Source organism: Neovison vison, chromosome 7 (assembly GCF_020171115.1).
Source record: "Neovison vison isolate M4711 chromosome 7, ASM_NN_V1, whole genome shotgun sequence".
NCBI lineage: Eukaryota > Metazoa > Chordata > Mammalia > Carnivora > Mustelidae > Neogale > Neogale vison.
The window spans coordinates 191,247,973-191,257,878 of NC_058097.1; the positions used below are offsets into that span (position 1 = coordinate 191,247,973).

The window sequence follows — 9,906 nt, forward strand, 5'->3', positions numbered from 1 at the left end:
ATTATTTAATATTTATATAATATTAAATAATATTTATAATATTATTTAATATTAAATATAAATATTTAATATTTAATTTAATTATTATATTTAATAATTAATAATATTATTTAATATTATTTAATATTATTAATATTATTATTTAATAATATTATTATTTTATTAATTATTAATATTAAATAATAATATTATTAAATAATAATTTATTATATATATATTTAATATATATAAATATAAATATATATATATATATAAACACAGCATGTTTCCTGGCAGTAAATAGGAACTCCAAATTAAATAAATTATTAATTTAACAAATAGTTTTTATGCCTAAATCTGTGAATAAATAAAATGCCTAACCACACTAAAATTGACTATTAAATAAAAGGAAAGAAAAACTTGCTATGATAAGAGGGGAAATACATGATGAATTAATCTTCCCTAACACAAAATGTCTGGGCTGAAATTTTGTTCTTGACTTGGTAGTAGCTTTACAATGGTTCTAAAGGTATGTTTTTTGTTTGTTTGTTTATGTTACCTCTTTCTGATCCTAATCATGTGATTTGGCCTAATAGTGTTAGGGTCCGTGATCAAAGGAACAAGACTGATACAAAACGAAGGTCAAGCAAAGCTTTATTTTGCACCAAGCATCAAGAATCAAACTGACCGGTCAGGGCTGTCTCTTACGAAAAGGCGAAGATGATGATCCCGACAAGGTCACTCCCAAGAAGGCTGCTCCACAGATGAGGCCGTCGGAGCCGCTCCCAAGAAGAGGCCACTCTGGACGAGGCCATTCCCAGGACGAGGCTGCTCCCGACGATGAAGAGGCAACGATGACAGCGACGATGACAAGGACAACCCCGATGACACAGACTCTGCTCCCCATGATGCCACTCTGAGAAGGCCACTGCTCCGGATGAGGCTGCTCCCAAAAAGAGGCCACTCTGGAGGAAGCCTCTTCCCTGATGATGCTGCTCCCACAGGGCCGCTCACCAAGGATCAAGCCACTCCCCGGAACGATGCAGCTCTGGCCAGGCTGCGGCTCAGGGTGACGAGGCATTTCATGGTGAGGCTGCTGGCGGCTAGGGGCCACTGGTGTCCGAGGCTGCTGGTGTCAGGACCGCTGGCGTGTCGGGACCGCTGGTGTCTGGGAACCACTGGCGTGTTGGGACCGCTGGCGTCTCAGGGCTGCAGGCATCGGGACGCTAATGGCCAGGCCACAGACGGCTTGGGGCCGCTGGAGGCGGGTCCGCTGGTGGCTCGGGGCTGCAGGTGGCTGGAGGCTGCAGGCGGCTCAGGGCTGCTGGAGGCTCGACTGCAGGCAGGTCGGGGTGGCAGGTGGCTCTGGGCCGCCAGAGGTGGGACTGCTGGTGGCGGTTATAACTCTTACAAGAGCTATTACAGCCTTTTCTGCTCCCGCCGACTCTTCAGCTCCCCTGCTTCCACCTTCTTCCTCCGACAGCTCTCCTGCTTCTTCCCCCTGACAGCCTCACACACCAACCTTTAGGGGGTATGTTGAGCCCCGCCCCTACACAGGTGGCCAATCGAATCTCAATTCACCCCAGTGGATATACATGTGCCCCACCGATTGGACGTCTCCACCGGGCCTGCCCTGCCCCTACATCTGGGGTCCACAAGCAAGTTCCTCTGGGAGGGGCAGGCCCTTACAATAGTATCTTTTTTTTTTTTTTTTTTTGGAGATTTTTTTTATTTATTTGGCAGAGAGAGACATAGTGAGAGAGGGAACACAAGCAGGGAGAGTGAGAGAGGGAGAAGCAGGCTTCTCCCTGAGCAGGGAGCAGGATGCCAGCTCCCCAGGACCCTGAGATCATGATCTAAGCCCAAGGTAGACACTTAACCAACTGAGCCACCCAGGCACCTGGCCTAACAGTATCTTTCTAGAGATATTTTTAAAAGTTTTTAATGGAAATTTCCGGTGAATTTAATTAAGTAAGAATCAGTCTTGGACACTTTCCAATTCTAGGACTTAATGAAGAATGTGATTAGTAGGGATAAAATGTCCAGTGGTCTTTGGTTGTGTTGGGAAGAAGATACTATGCTCCTAACAACTGATACTCATTTTTTAGGAGGTTTCTGTTAGGCTTAAAGCATTACCTAATGAAAAGCACAAGAATGTCTTTTAAAAATCTTAAATCAGCTAATCTGAGCAAGCCAACAGGACAGAATAAAGATGACTAAAGTGTCATCTTTCCTATTTATAAATTAGTAGGAAAGAAATTACTTGAAAGAAATCTCCCTGGGAAATGACTAGCTGTTCCCTTCTTGTGTAAGTATGGGGCTTACTTGTCTTTTTGATAAATTATCCTAATGTGCCAATTTTTTGTTTTTCTTTGCAGACCCTGGAATTCCTAGGAAGTAATCTACAATGTAAATGAAAGCAACCTTCTGAATAACTGGAAGGCTTCATGGAGTAAATAGCTGGAGAGTTGATTGAAATTAATATATCCTCAAGTAATAATGCAGGTTTTTTGCCCTCTCTTGTCAAACTGGATGATAGAAAGATCCCAGGTCCCTGTGAATGAGTAAAATGTGTTCCTTCAGATTGTGGATATGCCTACACAAGTTAAGACAAACAAAAAATGGCAGAGACCAGGCTTTGCAATTGTATAACTTTTCTTTATTATGTAAATGTAGATAACTTTGAGATAAAGCCAAGTTGGATTCTAATACTAGTTTTATCACTCAAAACTGTGTGACATTGGAGAAGTTAATAGGGATTACAATTCCTTTACTGTAATAGAAGATGTGATTCATTAAGTTGTGAGTGAGTGATTGGAATCCACTGTAGTATTGTGAGCAGTGGAGCGATACATCAGAATCAGATTTAAAAAGGACCATTTGGCTGCATCAGTACAACAAACTGAAGGAAGACAGAATGCCAGGTGAAAGATGTGGCAGGATCCAGAGTACAGTGAGAGAGAAGTGAGGGGGGAAGGGAAATGATTATGTTCATGATATATTTTAAAGGGAGTTAAAAGGATTTGTTAAAGGTATCAGTATGTGATATGAGATCAAGAAATACATGAAGGACACTGTGATATTTCTTGTCTAAGCAATGATGTGGAAAGTGGTACCATTTAGTGAGCCGAAAACGCCTATGTTTATCGTAGAAAATTAAAATTTAATTTCATAAGTCCTGGAATGATATCCAGTTGGAGATATTCGTAGGTAGAGATATATATATGAAGTTCAAAAATTAAGGGAGAGGCACAACACTGACATGCTTTCCCATTTATTGGTCAGGAAGAGGAGACATATCCAACCAAAGACCATAAGAAGGAAATCTCAGTGAGGGATGAGACATGGGAAGGCAGTGATCTTCCATTCCTAGTTGATCCATTCACTTTAAATATGTCAATTACCCTAAATCGGTCTCAAGTATTTCACTTTTGTAACTGTGCACCTTTGTGTGGAATTCCTTTGCCTTCTTTTTTTGTTTTTCCTCTTTTCCTTTGAAACTCAGCTAAAGCGTTGCTTCTCTGGGAAGCCTTCCTTGACTGATGTTTGTTAATGTATTCCTACCCCTGATCTTTCCATTGTGTGACTATTATTGTAATGACACTTATTTCATTGATGATTATTATGTATGCTATCACCAAGGGGAGGAAACCATGGCTTGTTCAACTGGAAATTATAACGTCCATTACACATTTGACACAAACAGATACGCCTTCCACATTCTTTTAATTGAATGAGTCAATAGAAGATTAATCTTGTAATGCATTTAAAAGATTTCCCCCTTGTTTTGTAGATCACTTCCTTCTAATAGGAGAAGTCAGCTCCTATGCAGACTAGATGGAACCAAGAAACAATGTAACTTACTTTGTCCTCTTGGGCTTCACCCAGGATCCAAAGGAACAGAAGTTCCTTTTTGTTATGTTCTTGCTCTTCTATATTTTTTCTGTGGTAGGAAACCTGCTCATTGTGGTGACTGTGTCAGTAAGACCATGGGCTCACCTATGTATTTATTTCTTGCTAACTTATCATTTATGGATGTCATTTATTCATCTTCTATTTCTCCCAGATTGATTTCAGACTTGTTGTCTGGAGAAAATACAATATCCTTCCATGCTTGTATGACTCAGCTATTTACAGGGCACCTTTTTGGTGCAACAGAAATCTTTCTTCTGCTGGTGATGGCCTATGACCGCTATGTGGCCATCTGCAAGCCCTTGCATTATTTGGTGATCATGGGGCAGTGGGTATGTGTTGTGCTGCTGGTAGTGTCCTGGGTGGGAGGTTTTCTGCATTCAGTAATTCAGGTTAGTACTGTTTATGTGCTTCCATTTTGTGGTCCCAATAGCACTGACCATTTTTCCTGTGACATGTACCCCTCATTGAAACTGGTCTGTACTGACACATATGTCATTAGCCTGTTAGTGGTGGCCAATGGAGGGATGATCTGCACTATTGTGTTTGCGTTCTTGCTCATCTCTTATGGTGTCATCCTGTACTCTCTAAAGAACCTTAGTCTGGAAGGGAGGTGGAAAGTCCTCCAGACCTGTGGTTCCCACATCACTGTGGTGGTCTTCTTCTTTGTTCCTTGTATTTTCATGTATGCAAGACCTGCTAAGACCTTCCCCATTGACAAATCATTGAGTATGTTCTACATAGTCATAACCCCCATGCTGAACCCACTGATTTACACTTTGAGAAATTCTGAGATGACAAATGCTATGAAGAAGGTCTGGAGAAGAAATATCATGTCTTTTAGTCGATAAATGTATTATCCACCATGAAGAGAATTATTTTACATTGGATCCCATTTTCAGAATATGTAGAAGTCTTCTTAAAATGATTAAGACTCGGAGGAGGAGTCAAGATGGCGGAAAAGTAGCAGGCTGAGACTACTTAAGCTAGCAGGAGATCAGCTAGAGAGCTTATCTAAAGATTGCAAACACCTGCAAATCCATCGGCAGATCGAAGAGAAGAACAGCAATTCTAGAAAAAGAAAAACAACCACTTTCTGAAAGGTAGGACTGGCGGAGAAGTAAATCCAAAGCGACAGGAAGATAGACCCTGGGGGGAGGGGCTGGCTCCCGGCAAGCGGCGGAGCAACGGAGCACAAAATCAGGACTTTTAAAAGTCTGTTCCGCTGAGGGACATCGCTCCAGAGGCTAAACCGGGGCGAAGCCCACGCGGGGTCGGCGTGGCCTCAGGTCTCGCAGGGTCACAGAAGGATCGGGGGTGTCTGAGTGTTGCAGAGCTTGTGGATATTGGAACGGGAAAGCCGGCTACAGAGACAGAGCCGACAGTAAGCTCACAGCTCGGTGTTGCCTTGAACCGGTCGCAGGCTTGGTGAGCTCAGAGCGCGGCCGGAGGTCAGGCAGACAGGAGTTACTAGGAGCTGTTCGTTGAGGGCACACTGGGGAGCGGGGCCCCGGGCTCTCGGCTCCTCCGGGCCGGAGACCAGGAGGCCGCCATTTGTATTCCCGTCCTCCGGAACTCTACGGAAAGCGCTCAGGGAACAAAAGCTCCTGAAAGCAAAGCCGAGCGGATCACTCAGCCTGGCCCCTGATAAGGGTGGTGCAATTCCGCCTGGGGCAAAGACACTTGAGAATCACTACACCAGGCCCCTCCCCCAGTAGATCAACAAGAAATCCAGGCAAGACCAAGTTCACCTACCAAGGAGTGCAGTTTCAATACCAAGGAGAGCAGCAGAATTCCAGAGGAGGGGAAAACAAACCACGGAACTCATGGCTTTCTCCCTGTGATTTTTTAGTCTTGCAGTTAATTTAATTTTTTTCTTTTTCATTTTTTTTCTCCTCTTCTGCTAAAATTTTTTTTAACTTTTACTCTTTTCTTTTTTAACTAGTTTATCTAATATATATATATATATATATATATTCTTTTTTATACTTTTCTTTATTCGTTTTCTTTTTTTAATTCTTTTTTTCTTTATTTATTTTTGAACCTCTTTTTATCCCCAAATCAGAAGAGATCCCAATCTCTTCAATCTCTTTTTTAATTCTTTTTTAAATTCTTGATTGAATTTTTAATTCAATCTCATTTTTTTAATTCTTTTTTTTCTTTCTTTCTTTTTGAACCTCTTTTTATCCCCAAATCAGAAGAGATCCCAATCAGAAGAGATCCAATCAGAGGAGATCCCTCACTCAATCGTGAGGAGGGAGAAATCCCCCCTCACGATTTGGGATCTCTTCTGATTTGGTTAAAGCATATTTTCCTGGGATTGTTGCCAACCTTATAGTATTTTACTTGCTCCTTCATATACTCTTAGCTGGACACAATGACAAGGCGGAAAAATTCACAACAAAAAAAAGAACAAGAGGCAATACCGAAGGCTAGGGAACTAATCAATACAGACATTGGTAATATGTCAGATCTAGAGTTCAAAATGACAATTCTCAAGGTTCTAGCTGGGCTTGAAAAAGGCATGGAAGATATTAGAGAAACCCTCTCCAGAGATATAAAAGCCCTTTCTGGAGAAATAAAAGAACTAAAATCTAACCAAGTTGAAATCAAAAAAGCTATTAATGAGGTTCAATCAAAAATGGAGGCTCTCACTGCTAGGATAAATGAGGCAGAAGAAAGAATTAGCGATATAGAAGACCAAATGACAGAGAATAAAGAAGCTGAGCAAAAGAGGGACAAACAGCTACTGGACCATGAGGGGAGAATTTGAGAGATAAGTGACACCATAAGACGAAACAACATTAGAATAATTGGGATTCCAGAAAAAGAAGAAAGAGAGAGGGAAGCAGAAGGTATACTGGAGAGAATTATTGGGGAGAATTTCCCCAATATGGCAAAGGGAACAAGCATCAAAATTCAGGAGGTTCAGAGAACACCCCTCAAAATCAATAAGAATAGGCCCATACCCCATCCCCTAATAGTAAAATTTACAAGCCTTAGTGACAAAGAGAAAATCCTGAAAGCAGCCCGGGAAAAGAAGTCTGTAACATACAATGGTAAAAGTATTAGATTGGCAGCTGACTTATCCACAGAGACGTGGCAGGCCAGAATGAGCTGGCATGATATTTTTAGAGCACTAAACGAAAAAAACATGCAGCCAAGAATACTATATCCAGCTAGGCTATCATTGAAAATAGAAGGAGAGATTAAAAGCTTCCAGGACAAACAAAAACTGAAAGAATTTGCAAACACCAAACCAGCTCTACAGGAAATACTGAAAGGGGTCCTCTAAGCAAAGAGAGAGCCTACAAGTGGTAGATCGGAAAGGAACAGAGACAATATACAGTAACAGTCACCTTACAGGCAATACAATGGCACTAAAATCACATCTCTCAATAGTTGCCCTGAATGTAACTATTGAGAGATGTGATTTTAGTGCCCCAATCAAAAGACACAGGGTATCAGAATGGATAAAAAAACAAAACCCATCTATATGTTGCCTCCAAGAAACTCATTTTAAGCCTGAAGACACCTCCAGATTTAAAGTGAGGGGGTGGAAAAGAATTTACCATGCTAATGGACATCAGAAAAAAGCAGGAGTGGCAATCCTTATATCAGATCAATTAGATTTTAAGCCAAAGACTATAATAAGAGGCGAGGAAGGACATTATTTCATACTCAAAGGGTCTGTCCAAGAAGAAGATCTAACAATTTTAAATATCTATGCCCCCAACGTGGGAGCAGCCAACTATATAAACCAATTAATAACAAAATCAAAGCAACACATCAAAAATAATACAATAATAGTAGGGGACTTTAACACTCCCCTCACTGAAATGGACAGATCATCCAAGCAAAAGATCAACAGGGAAATAAAGGCCTTAAATGATACACTGAATGAGATGGACATCACAGATATATTCAGAACATTTCATCCCAAAGCAACAGAATACACATTCTTCTCTAGTGCACATGGAACATTCTCCAGAATAGATCACATCCTCAGTCCTAAATCAGGACTCAACCAGTATCAAAAGATTGGGAACATTCCCTGCATATTTTCAGACCACAATGCTCTGAAGCTAGAACTCAACCACAAGAGGAAGTTTGGAAAGAACCCAAATACATGGAGACTAAACAGCATCCTTCTAAAGAATGAATGGGTCAACCAGGAAATTAAAGAAGAATTGAAAAAAATCATGGAAACAAATGATAGTGAAAATACAACGGTTCAAAATCTGTGGGACACAACAAATGCAGTCCTGAGAGGAAAATATATAGTGGTACAAGCTTTTCTCAAGAAACAAGAAAGGTCTCAGGTACACAACCTAACCCTACACCTAAAGGAGCTGGAGAAAGAACAAGAAAGAAACCCTAAGCCCAGCAGGAGAAGAGAAATCATAAAGATCAGAGCAGAAATCAATGAAATAGAAACCAAAAAAAACAATAGAACAAATCAACGAAACTAGGAGCTGGTTCTTTGAAAGAATTAATAAAATTGATAACCCCCTGGCCAGACTTATCAAAAAGAAAAGAGAAAGGGCCCAAATAAATAAAATCATGAATGAAAGAGGAGAGATCACAACTAACACCAAAGAAATACAAACTATTATAAGAACATACTATGAGCAACTCTCTGCCAGCAAATTTGACAATCTGGAAGAAATGGATGCATTCCTAGAAGCATATAAACTACCAAAATTGAACCAGGAAGAAATAGAAAGCCTGAACAGACCCATAACCAGTAAGGAGATTGAAACAGTCATTAAAAATCTCCAAACAAACAAAAGCCCAGGGCCAGATGGTTTCCCCGGGGGAATTCTACCAAACATTTAAAGAAGAACTAATTACTATTCTCCTGAAACTGTTCCAAAAAATAGAAATGGAAGGAAAACTTCCAAACTCATTTTAGGGGGCCAGCATCACCTTGATCCCAAAACCAGACAAGGATCCCATCAAAAAAGGGAGCTATAGACCAATATCCTTGATGAACACAGATGCGAAAATTCTCACCAAAATACTAGCCAATAGGATTCAACAGTACATTAAAAGGATTATTCACCACGACCAAGTGGGATTTATCCCAGGGCTGCAAGGTTGATTCAACATCCGCAAATCAGTCAATGTGATACAACACATCAATAAAAGAAAGAACAAGAACCAAATGATACTCTCAATAGATGCTGAAAAAGCATTTGGCAAAGTATAGCACCCCTTCCTGATCAAAACTCTTCAAAGTGTAGGGATAGAGGGCACATACCTCAATATCATCAAGGCCATCTATGAAAAACCCACCGCAAATATCACTCTCAATGGAGAAAAACTGAAAGATTTTCCACTAAGATCAGGAACACGGCAGGGATGTCCATTATCACCACAGCTATTCAACATAGTACTAGAAGTCCTAGCCTCAGCAATCAGACAAAAAAGGAAATTAAAGGCATCCAAATCGGCAAAGAAGAAGTCAAATTATCACTCTTCGCAGATGATATGATACTTTATGTGGAAAACCCAAAAGACTCCACTCCAAAACTGCTAGAACTTGTACAGGAATTCAGTAAAGTTTCAGGATATAAAATCAATGCACAGAAATCAGTTGCATTTCTCTACACCAACAACAAGACAGAAGAAAGAGAAATTAAGGAGTCAATCATTTACAATTGCACCCCAAACCGTAAGATACATAGGAATAAATCTAACCAAGAGGCAAAGAATCTATACTCAGAAAACTATAAAGTACTCATGAAAGAAATTGAGGAAGACACAAAGAAATGGAAAAATGTTCCATGCTCCTGGATTGGAAGAATAAATATTGTGAAAATGTCTATGCTACCTAAAGCAATCTACACATTTAATGCAATTCCTTTTCAAGTACCATCCATCTTTTTCAAAGAAATGGAACAAATAATTCTAAAATTTATATGGAACCAGAAAAGACCTCGAATAGCTAAAGGGGTATTGAAAAAGAAAGCCAAAGTTGGTGGCATCACAATTCCGGACTTTAAACTCTAT

The 9,906-nt window shown here is 40.2% G+C and overlaps 1 pseudogene; it reads left to right on the forward strand.

Annotated features, from left to right (window-relative positions):
- Positions 1 to 3,816: 3,816 nt before the first annotated feature.
- Positions 3,817 to 4,742, forward strand: LOC122914336 (annotated as a pseudogene).
- Positions 4,743 to 9,906: the final 5,164 nt, after the last annotated feature.